Raw genomic sequence first — 10,729 nt, 5'->3', positions numbered from 1 at the left:
TAGATAGATAGATATATAGATAGATAGATAGATAGATAGATAGATAGATAAATAGAACTGACTCGCAATAAGTCACTAGTATTTCAGATAGATCAGCAATCAGCCAATTTAAACCATCACTGGAACGTTACGCAATCAGTGTCGATGCACTATGGTTCAATATTGTCACCCATTGAATATTGAACCCTAATATTGATACGTAACAAAATAAAAGACAAATATGCTGCTACATTAATATGGTTTCAAAATGAACTAGGTTTCTAATGAAGAGGAATATATTATCATGCAGCAGACCAGGTGGCTGAGTGGTTAGCGTGCCTGACTGCGGAGCCATTGGCCGCGGGTTCGAATCCTGCTCAGGGCATGGATGTTTCTTTCTCTCTCTGTGATCTATGTCCTTTCTCCTTTGTGTGAATGTGACCCTTCCTATAAACGGGTTTGTGGTTGTGTGACGTGGGTGACGCTGCTCCACCGCCTTGGCTTCGCCACAGGTGCCCATTGGGTAACGCGAAAAGAGCAGCAGTTCTGGCATTCCTGTGGCCAATGGGACAATCCCCAAGTCCCCGCCATTAAAAAAATAAAAATAATATCATGTAATCTACTTTTAAAAGATCTAATGGTTCAACATAACAAATATTAAGGTTTGCTGATAATTTGAAAGATGTTATTGTGAATCAATACGCTCAAAACTTTTAACTGCGTATACAGGAATAATGCAAGACTGTGGTATCGGGTGGAACTAGAATCATCATTTCAACAGTACATTAAAGTTTACATAGCATTTTTTATTGAACATAAAACTTCAGAAAGATGCTGATATTTGTATTGTGAAATATAATTATTAATAAATATTTCTGAAAAGACATTTCCTTAATGGCTTTTCTTGAAAATCAATACGGCTCCTCGAGCTTTGTACCATTTCCAAACAATTATAAATAGATCATTATAAATTGATTGCCCCTTGGCGATAAATATGCCAGAACTGATGCGTTGATCTCGAAAACTAACATACTTTCGAGGTCATTAGGAACAATGGAATTTAAATGTATGCTATTATTTTCAATTCAATTAATTAAACGAAAGTTGTTTTATTGAATTAAAGCTCGTGATCTGCACTTCTGTAAAGTTCATGAAGTAATGGATCTTTAAACCGCTTTTCAATTAAGAATGAAGTTAATGACTTGTTTTCAAATTAAAGTAGATTTTATTTGCAATTATCCTTGTAACTTGTTGATTTTCTGTATTATATTTAATGAAATGAATATTTTGAATAAATGAATAATATTCTAGAAATAATTTCTTCGAATACCGATACCGTGAAACATTGCAAAATTCAACAAAAGTTAGTTTCTATAAAGGGAATAATGAAATGTGATTGTAAATTCTGTCCATTACCATCTAAAGTTTTAGAATAATCTATTGCCCAAAACTGTCTTTCTAAAAGGAAGGAAAATTTTGATAAAATTACCTCACTGTATGGCAATGACAGTTCTGGTAAAATAAACCATAATTCTGGTTTATAAAATTAAAACATACGGTATTAAATCCAGTCATTTGTTACTTTTCACGTTCATATGGTAACGGTTTACTGAAAATTCCGGCTTTCAAAACTATAGATTTCATTAAGACATATTTGGTAAGAAAATACAAACTGAAAGGTAAATTTATCCGAATAAATGGTTTTTATGTCATACTCTAAGGCATCACGATAAATTTACTAATTATATCATAATGACGAAAATTTAACATACATTATATAACCATATTTTATTGTTAATCTAACCAAAATCATTAACAAAGTGCTTCGGTAAAATTTTCCAAATTATAATGACTTAAGTAAAAATTACGGAGATCCCAAAGAGCCAGAAACACGGTAAATTACACCATATTCTGAAAGTTTTGACAATTTTTTTTCTCAGTGTATAGGTATTAGTTTATTCCACAGCAAGTGCTTATTCCCTGAATACTTACATTCTAACCTACTGTGATAAAAGAATAAGTCATTAAATACTTTTTTTTTAATGGCGGGTCCATTGGCCACAGAAAGTGCCAGAACTGCTAACTCTCTTTTTGCTACCCAGTGGGTACCTGTGGCGAAGCCACTGCGGTGGAGCAGCGTCACCCACGTCACACTACCACAACCCGTTTATAGGGCGGGACACATTCACGCATACACTCACAAAGGAGAAAGGACATAAAACACAGATAGAGAGAAAGAAACATCCATGCCTTGCCCGGGATTCGAACCCAGCACCTTTCTGATGCAAGGACAGTTCCCTGCCCCTTGCACAGGCCGGTGGGCAGTTATTAAATACTGAATATCTATTTCTAATGTATATATTTAATTATATTTTTAATATGTATATATTAAAAGTTAAATTCAGGAATACTAAAATCATTTTTAGGAATGCTAACGAAGCTGCATTCTGAGCCGAAGAGAATTTGTGCTCAATCATCACAAGCTCTAAATTAACTTTTGCTGAGAATTTATTTCTCTTAAATGTTATGTCATCGATTGTGTTATTGATATACTGAAACAGGGCATGGTCAAAACTAAGCTTTACCGAAGCTCTTTGGTAATGAATTTGGTAAAATTAGCAGTATTAACAAATATTATGTGATGCAATTTAGTAAAAGGGGTGAAAGCTAGTAATTTTATCATGATCTTATAACACGGCGTAAAAACCATTTATTTGATAAAATTTACTTTTCAGTTTAGTATGTTTTACTAAATGTGTGGTCATACAAACTATAATTTTGAAAACCAGAATTTCTGGTGAACTGTTGCCATGTGAACAGAATAATTATTAAATTAAGGGTTTAAAAACCATATTTTTTGTTTCTTCTTCCTGAAATGCCAGTAGGAAGGAATACTGTAATTTTTCTTTATTTTTCTTTTCTCTGTGTGATGTAGAATTTTTTTGAAGGCTGACTCGAAAATAGATTTTTGGCAAATTGAGGAAGGGAAAGAAAATAAAGTACTAATAAATTATAAAGTAATTTACTACTTTATTTAATCAAATTTTAGATATTTCAATAAATAAAAGTCAGTTTTTGTTTTAAAAATGAAAAAAAATTACAGTTTATATTTTTACGCAAATATGGAGCACTTTGATTAATTCATGGCACTTTTTAAACTAAAAACAAAAGTCATTTCTAAATAAAATATATAATTTGTTAAAGAAATTTCGTTTTAACTGTTGCTTTTAACTATTTATTTTCTTTATGCTTCTCTGTTTATATGTTGCTTTTTTATATGATTTGTGTTTACATTTATTTGCAAAATAAAAATTTACAGATTTTATACTAGATTAGAAGAATCATGGGGAAAAAACTAAATCTGTTGACACATAAACTATATTTGTTCATATATTATCTATATAAATGAATTATTAGTTTCCTCAATATTAACTTCATTTTTTCTTTTTGCAATAACCTTCGAAAAATATAGGAACCTCTTAATCTTCATCTTCATCTTTAGAATGTCAGCACAGAACAAACATTTACCATCATTACAATAATCATTTGGCAACGATGTTAATTTATTCTGGCCGCTGTCCAGTTTCTGTGTACTCATTTCTAGAAAGTGAAGATAAAAATAGGGCCTCAAAAACTGTGCAATTTTTTCAGAAATTATGCTATACTAAAAAAGAAAATACACCAAAAATTCATTTTTTTAAGCATTTTAAATTTTCCATTTTTATGTCTAATTTGTTGTAATATTGGATAAATATATTTTTAAAAATATGTAATTAAATAATAAAAAAATAATTGCCTGAATAGGCAAAAAGCTTTTCTTGATCACTTTCTATAATCTGTACTATGAGTGAAATTTGCTTCAATACAAAACTCTTGAACTATTTTTTTTAAATCTTTTAATGCTATTCATCCTTTCACACTATTAAAGTACAGTAATTAGGTACGAAATACTTTCCTAAATAGAAAAAGTTTAAAATTAACAGTTAGAAAGTGATTCAAAAATCACTTGATCCTATATTTGCAATAATCTTTCGTGGTGCATTCTTCTGCAAATCCTATTTTGACTTGATTTAATCTCTTCTCGTCTCTGCATTAAAAAATGCTTAGTTAGAAACGAATAGATTTGATGCACACACGTTGAGGAGCATTAAACTAAAAGCGCAGTCTAATGATTCTAGGACTCGAGGAGATGACGTCAAATATGCTAATTAATTAGTGCAAACTATATTTTAAGTTAAGAAATAAGACGCAAAAACGTATCTTCACTGAAAAAAACTTACCATTTTTTCAAAGGATTTGATTTTCAGACCTCCAAAATATTGGGAATAGTGGTAATCTGGGAAATATGGTCCCCATAGTTTCTCCAAGAGAGCTATCCAAAATTTGGGCTACCTAATGTTAGTTTTATTTTCTGCGCATTTCACCATATTTCAAGAACTTTGAAAGTGAATTGAAGAATTTTTGCAAACAATTATCGTTTTTGATTAAACCATTTCCCGGTATAAGCTCCGTGCAAAAATTTCGTCAAAGTGACGAAATAACTACCATCACTTCCTTGATGAAACAAATCTCGCCAAAATTAACCGCTTCCCTAATTATCCCGAGTTAACTTGGGTATGCATATACTGAAAATATTTATTATAATAATATTATATCAATATTGTAATAAATTTATTATAATACTATTATATAAATATTGCAATAAATTTATTATAATAATATTATATAAATATTGTAATAAATTTATTATAATCATATTACATAAATATTGCAATAAATTTATTATAATAAAATTTTATAAATATTGCAATGAATTTGTTATAATAATATTATATAAATATTGTAATAAATTTATTATAATAATATTATGCAAATATTGCACTAAATTTATTATAATAATATTTTATAAATATTGCAATAAATTTATTATAATAATATTATATAAATATTGTAATAAATTTATTATAATCATATTACATAAATATTGCAATAAATTTATTATAATAAAATTTTATAAATATTGCAATGAATTTGTTATAATAATATTATATAAATATTGTAATAAATTTATTATAATAATATTATGCAAATATTGCACTAAATTTATTATAATAATATTTTATAAATATTGCAATAAATTTATTATAATAATATTATAATAATATTATATAAATATTGTAATAAATTTATTATAATAATATTATATAAATATTGCAATAAATTTATTATAATAATATTATATAAATATTGCAATACATTTATTATAATAATATTTTATAAATATTGCAATAAATTTATTATAATAATATTTATTATTAAGCATGAGAAAGCTCGGGTTAGCTGAATTAGTCAGTACGTATTTTATCATGTTTTCACTCGTCCAAAAGTAAATAATAATAACAATAATAATCTGCTGCGATAGGAAGTTTGCCAAGTTTTGTTTGGGAGTGTTGCTGTTGGGTGTTTAGAATACACACGTGTTTTGTGCGATTGTATATATGATGGTAGCTGAATTTACATAGAAAAAAGAGGAAAACAAAATGGCGTATCAGTTCACTGGCGTTTGGAAAGTATCATGTTGTGTTGTCCCTTGCGTTATGCTGTTGTTTCTATTGCTAATTACCACACGGACAAGCCTGCTTTTTGATACCGAGCAAATTTAAGGAAGAGTGTGCGTTTCTTGTTTTTGAGTGGCGCCATCTATGGCCACGAATTCGACTTCTGCCACACCATACGTCGCACCCGTTTATATGGCGGACCCATTCGTAGATCCATTCATTTATCCACAGATAGTAATTTTGACCTGAATCAGAGAACGATCGATCTCCAATCCAGTACCCCCAGAGGTATTGATTTGTTATGGGAACATGGAGAACTTTTGCGACTCGAGATTTAAAGTGCATCAGTCGCTTTACTACACGGGGAGTCTTCGACCGGCGGGGATCGAACCCACGCCCTTGTTTTAAAAGCTATAAAGTAAATACTAATATTTAACATTTTTAATTGCTCGAGATTACTCTGGATAGTAATCTGAGAGTAAATAAAATGTTTTTCCACAAAAATTAAAACTAAAATTTTAAACTTAAAACTTGTGTATTATGTTTTGTTTAGTTTCCTGTATGTATAATAAAAAAAAATATGTTGTTTTTTCGCAATTTTTTTCAGAAACAAAGGCAAGGTAAGCGGTTAAGGAAATATTTCGTTATTCCTTTTTTTTTTCAAAAAAAAAAAAAAAAAAAAAAAAAAANGTTTTTTTATTAAAAAAAAAAAAAAAAAAAAACTCGTGGCTCCTAACCCAGTGACTTCTTACTTGTGAACCACCTCATTTATGCCCCTTTTTCATTTGCATGATGGTTTCAAAGGTCCATGCTCATTATATAGGAAAATATTAATAATTATCATTCGCTTATGCGTCACCCAGAAAATAAATATTTCAATTATGTGCCGAAATTTTTCTTGGAACAGCCAAAAATTTTAATTTTTTCATTAAATTAAAAAAAAAAATAATGAAAGTGTTTCTCGAATAAAAATTTTAGTTTAAAAATCCCAGCAAATAAGCAATCGTTGTTACAGATAAAATGAAATATGTTGCTAGATCTTCGTGCAATTCCCCTTTATTGTTTCTAGGGAGACATTTTTTCCACAGTTTTGAGTTAGTGCCATATCTGTTACACCACCCACATTGAAAATCCATCCATCTCCAAAGAAAGAACCTTTGCTCTACCCCAGATGTTAGTTTTACTCCCTTGCTATTTTCTAGCAAAAAGAACACCTGAAATACCGGAATATCTGGAATATGAAAGTGACCGTGGTCACTTGTTTGCAGTCAGATATGGGTAAATAAAAGGAGGTATCTTTAGTGACCATAGAAATCAAACAACCTATTGAGCAGCATGTTATGGCATCATAGATTTTCTTGAGATTTGCTTTTAAAAATTATTGCGAGCCTTTTCTTCCCACTACCAGCAAAACTTTAGTTTTTAGTCAAGGAATGTTAAGTTAAAGTGAACTCATAGTGATTACAAATATAATCATTTTCAGTGATAACGATGATGATAATAAAGTTCCTCCAAATCATTTAAATGTGTTAGAAGGTTTAGCCACTATACTTGACTATTTGTAGTTTAATTCATCTACTGAAGCTCCCTTTCCTCATTTGTATGAACTTGAAAAAACTGGCAATGAAATTTATTGACAAAAACAAAAATAAACATTTATTATGGACTATTTTGTAGGAAAATAAATTGTTATTAGGTGTGTTACAATTTTTTCTTTGTATAACTATAATAAATACTAGACCATCATAAATGTTAACATAATCTTTAGAGCTTAACTTAACTTAATGTCATTTAATATTTAGAAATAATTTTATTCATGCTCTCATTGCAATTTATGTTGAGTTTTAGAACTTGGAATGGACTTTTCAAGTATCCCCTTTTATCCCTTGGTCTCTTAGACCGGTGCATGAGAGAGAGTTCACTGTATACTAAACTTCTCAAATAATCATTTTATCGTTGAACCATATAGGTGGATAAATGTCGCTCCAACAAACAAGGAGGACCGATAAAATAGAGAGATAAACTGCACGAACCCGAAGCGAGATTCAAATCAGAGATCTCCTCTATACAAGGCCAACTCCTTGACTACCATACCAGCCATACGTATTATTTCTTCACTTTATTTTCAATCGTCTAGTCTTCATTCTAGTTAAATATCTCCCAAAATGCACTTCAATCAGATTTCGAGTTGAGGAAACATTTTCTTCATAGTATATTTGAGCATTCGTGTTTCGTCACAAATCACGTGATTTCGAGACGAAATTAAATGTCTCCCAAAATGCACTTCGATCAGGTTTCGAATTGAGGAAACATTTTCTTTATAATATATTTGTGCATTCCTGTTTCGTCACAAATCATGTGATTTTCAGACGAAATTAGATATCTCCCAAAATGCACTTCTATCTGGTTTCGAGTTGAAGAAACATTTTCTTTATAGTATATTTGCGCATTCGCGTTTCGTCTCAAATCACGCGATTTCGAGACGAAATGATTCTCCACATTAATGAAATGCAGCTCAAGGATTACTGAATCGTCAGAAATGAGAGTTTTTTTCCTTACAGTGCAGTAAACAAAAACAAGCGAACAATGAATAATTATATAAATAAAACTTTAATGGTGAAAACATAAATCAAAAAATGCGACTATTGTAAAACTTTTAGTTCATCTGAACATCAAATATAGAGGAAACTAAATATATTTTTTTTTTACTGCGTATAGATAAAAAGTAAACCACTTTCAAGAAACTTTATATCAGGTAAGAGAATTTGCTCACTTGGCGAATTACAAAAGTGGAAAATACAAGATACCAATCTTATTCCATTCTTAGTTCTTCGATAAAAAGAAAAGCCAGTTAAAATGAACTTATTTTTTCTTATCCTCCTTTTCAATTCCGTTTCTTTTTTTTTCCGGCTACAGTTTCGTCCGTAACTGTTATTACTGTTAATTGATACGATAGATAAGACCTACAGCTTCTTTAAATTAAATTATTTCACGGATTCCATTCATTACTAAGACCTTTAGAACACTAAAACCTTTTAGCTTTCTACTACAAAAAATCCTCTTTCAATTAAGATTTTGTTTCCTCTTCATTTTAGTATGATGTATTTATTATTATTTTTTTTTTTTTAATTTGAAGATTTTTTGGTCTTCGCTTCCGAATAAAAAGTAATTGCTTTTGACGTTTTATCATCGAATCAAATATTTGTACTTGGCGCAAACACGTAAAAGCTTTTACCAAGTAAGTTGAAAGAATTAACTGACAAATCAAATCAACTTTAAGGACATTTTTTCTGTAAAATTTAAAACATTAATGTTTTTTTCTGAATTTCAAAATAATGTAATTTTAGATATACGCAACGATTCGATGTTGAAATACCTTAAACTATTTATTCCGCTTTATTTTTTACAGTTTCTGCTGTTGATATGTATCATTCGAATGTGATAGAAATTAAAGCAATGGCAGCTTATATTATTTGTTTGAATAACGTGCTTAACACACTAAATAAGATAAATTAACTAACTAATTATGAATAAACTAAAAAGCTTATACTTTTGATGCTCAATATTACACACCCTATCGACGGGATGAAAACGAACGTTATAGCGTTGTTGTTGTTACTGGTGTAGGCTTTCCTACACCAGGTCCAAAAGATGCCCTCGCCTGAGAACATCGAAAATTTTCCTCCGAGATAAATTGCCTCCAAGAAAAATGCATAGGGGAATTGCACTGAATAAACATATTTCGATTGAAAACATACAGCATTGAGATGGGAATATGAATTATCTGTTTTTCACGTTGATCTAAATGTAAATATTATACACTAGTAAAATGAAAATATTATATCGTGCATATGTAAATATTATGCACTAATGCAAAATGCTCCATACAATAAATTGCCCTCTTGAAGTTTTTTTGGGAGAAAATTGCACTGAAAAACCACATTTCGATTGGAAACATATATCATTGAATAGGAAATATGGATTACTTTTTTTTGTGTGTGGATGTAAAAGTAAATATTATACACTCATGCAATGTAAATATTGTGAAGTATTTTATACACTCTAGCAAAATATTCCATACTAAAAATTTATCACTAAATTGCATTCTTGAAAAAATGTATAGGGAGATTGCACTGAACAAACACATTTCGATTGAAAACATACACCATTGAGTTGGGAATATGAAATATTTCTTTTGCGTGGATCTAAATGTAAATTCTTTGAAAAAGAAAAGAAAATCTTCATAAAAGTTATAAATATTTATGATTTTCCAACTTGACACTCTGTGAAATACAGAAGTTGTCTAAGAAGAAATGTAAAGTGCAGTAATTGTGGGGAAACAATATTCTAATAAATTGACAATATTTCTATTTTTCCTTCTGAGAATCTTCTACATTTATCCCGTAATGAAAACATTTTCTACTTTCCTTTTGTATTACGTTAATAAATCAAAACTATTTACCCAAATGTCTTATTAAATAATTACTTCAGTACATGCATTTTGCAAAATTTTTAACAAAATAGTTTTGTAACTATTTTTTCAGGGTATACAGCAATAAAAATAATTATAAACTATTAAATATACAACCATTTTCAGAATTTTTTTTCGGTTAGATGCCTCTTTTTCATGTCTCGAAGTGACATTTTGTAACTTAAATGGTGTGTGTACATATATAAAGAGAATTGAAATATCGCCTTCAAAATATTTTACACCACGCAAAAATCTGATACTTACCCTCCTCTTAGTAATTGGTAAAAAATTTTGAAATATTGAGATTGTGTTTAGGTGGGATTAGAAAAAATGAATAGGAAAGATGCTTAAATATTGAAATCTAGAAAAATAAAGTATCCTCTAAAACAACATTTGCTAATTTCAAGATGATAGGATTAATAGTTAGGATTTAAAGTGTGCCTATGCACAAAAGTAATACAATATTTGACATATCTTTCTTCAGTAGTATTCTCTGGACAAGTGAGGCTTTATTCTCCGTGTATTGTGTTTTTTTCATGATTTCTAAGTCTGAAAAAGAAACTGAAACTGTGTAGGTAGAATAAATAGTTTCGACGAGAAAGATGTGAGGAAGTAATGATAAAAATTTTTAGAAAATGCTTTTTTACTAATTTACATTTCATATATAAAAACCTCAAAACGTTTGCTCATAAAAACATTTCTGAAATGCCTGTGTTATTAA

Source organism: Parasteatoda tepidariorum, chromosome 10 (genome assembly GCF_043381705.1).
Source record: "Parasteatoda tepidariorum isolate YZ-2023 chromosome 10, CAS_Ptep_4.0, whole genome shotgun sequence".
In the NCBI taxonomy this organism is placed as follows: domain Eukaryota; kingdom Metazoa; phylum Arthropoda; class Arachnida; order Araneae; family Theridiidae; genus Parasteatoda; species Parasteatoda tepidariorum.
The sequence above is the reverse complement of the archived record's forward strand: the minus strand, read 5'-3'. Positions refer to the sequence as shown.